Here is a 2,336-nt window from a genome sequence, read left to right as displayed (position 1 = left end):
CAGTGAAAAGGAACAACATGAATTTGTTCAATTTATGTGTTTCCCTCCTCAGTCATGCAAGGTTAGCATTTAACTTACCTTCACCGTTAAAGTGGTAACCTCATCTTAAAGGGATAGTTTGCCCAACAATGAAAATTCTCTGTGTATAACTCACCCTCATGCCATCCCAGATGTGTATGATTTTCGCAGAACACAAACAATTATTTTTAGAAGACTATTTCAGCTCTGTAGGTCTATACAATGCAGGTGAATAGTTGCCAACATTTTGAAGCTCCAAAATGCTTATAAAGGCAGCATAAAAGTAATCCACAAAACTCCAGTGGTTTAATCCATGTCTACAGAAGCAATATGATAGGTGTGGGTGAGAAGAAAATTTGTAGCATAAATTCTCCTCCCTGCCACTCAGGAGTCGATATGCATGATGAATACAAATTGCCAATAACAAAAGAAGAAAGTTAAAATGGAGATATATAGTAATAAAGGATTTATTATTATGAATATTAATGTATTTATCATCTTCATCTATCATATCACTTCTGAAGACATGGATTTAACCAGTGTAGTCATATGGATTACTTTTATGTTGCCTTTATGTGATTTTAGGAGCTTCAAAGTTTTGGTCACCATTCACTTGTATTTTATGGACCTACAGAGCTGAAATATTCTTCTAAAAAATTTTGTTTGTGTTAAGCAGAAGAAATAAAGTCGTATACATCTGGGATGGCATGAGGGTGAGTAAATGATGAAATAATTTTCATTTTGGGGTGAACTATTCCTTTAAGGAGCTTTTCTACCGAATCTGACCCTTGTTGGTGTGACCTGATGTATTTGGGTTGATTCTGACATGTTAAATAATACTTTTGACTTGAATCAAACCAGTTAATTTAGATGTTACCAAAGCACATCTTTAGGTTAACATTTTCTTTTCAGTGTTAGAGCACTTCCCAAAATGTACTTCCATCATTCTCTATCACTCTATTTCCCCTTCTTTATCTTTTTCTCTTGAGTAATGGTGGATTGGTTCACTAGCTGCCGTTTGGGCCATGTTTACTTATTACTGTCTCTGAACAGTAGCATTTCCTGCCTGTGTGCTGGTGGATTTCCTGTTTTTGTTAGTCACATTACCACACCCATTGAAAGTAATGCTCTGACAAAGTTATTTTCACAGGGGCTCAAATACAGACAGGAGCTAAGTATAAATTAGATATATATTTAATTTCTCAAATACCAGAAAACATATATAAGAAATATATATTGTAGGTATATGGTGCAGTGTCAGAAATAAATCAAATAAAAAAACTTTATAGGGACATACATGTCCAAACATATATAAATATGTCACTCTTTAATACCAACTACTTCAGTTTAATCAATTCATTAACACATTTTTAATTTGAATATTTAGAAGTGACATTTCATGCAACAATATATATTGTCTATCTCACTGTAAAAAAGTGGTACCAGCAATTATTACCTTAAAGGTCCATTTATACAGACAAAACCTTTAAAAAATATTTTTTTTTGTTGGGAGTTACCTATTGTATTCAGGTTGATTCTGTGATATTGAATAATATTCTTGTCTTAAATCAAAAGTAGTTACAGTAAAGGTGCTGTAAGCAATTTTAGCCGATCTAAAATTTCCACAAACTGAGCCGTCAGAATAGCCACCCCCCGCTTTCCAAAATCCTGCACTTCAAATCTACAAAATTAGAGGTGGTCAAAAACAACAACAGCAAAATAGTGCTTTAAACTGAAAACTGCATGGAACAGAATGGCATAAAAATGTCATTAAGCCTCAATAATTTGCGGAATCTACAATACTATGAGAACGTGCAAAATTATTGACAGGCAGAAAGTGTTTGAGATTGGCCCCGTGGACACATTTTTGTTTGCTGTATACAGAGTCTAGTGCTGTCACAGAAAGATGAACTTATTTCATTGATATCTTTCAGGTTGTAGTAAAAGTTTTTGCATGCCTTTAAATGGAAAAAAAAAAAACTGCTTACAGCATCTTTCATTTCGATTTTTTCAGTGTAGGCCAAGAAAGAATATTAAGAAATTTATCAGCTGTTAAAATTAAACATAGAGAATTTTTTTTAAGGGGGCATTTTTTATTGAGTCACTTCGGTGGCATTTTTGCCCCGCATCCCCTTTCATTTCTGATGCTGATATGGCCATATATTTGAATATTAACCAAGAACGGAATTAATCAGATCTTGTGAAACTCAAACCAAATTTGTTTGTCCCTGTATTGTTTGTCCTAGAAACTGGACCGGATACACAGAGAGGCCTGAGTGAGTCTGCCCAAATCTGGGATTTCCGCTGCAGTACACTTG

This window comes from Xyrauchen texanus, chromosome 12 (genome assembly GCF_025860055.1).
Source record: "Xyrauchen texanus isolate HMW12.3.18 chromosome 12, RBS_HiC_50CHRs, whole genome shotgun sequence".
NCBI classification, from domain to species: domain Eukaryota; kingdom Metazoa; phylum Chordata; class Actinopteri; order Cypriniformes; family Catostomidae; genus Xyrauchen; species Xyrauchen texanus.
The sequence above is the reverse complement of the archived record's forward strand: the minus strand, read 5'-3'. Positions refer to the sequence as shown.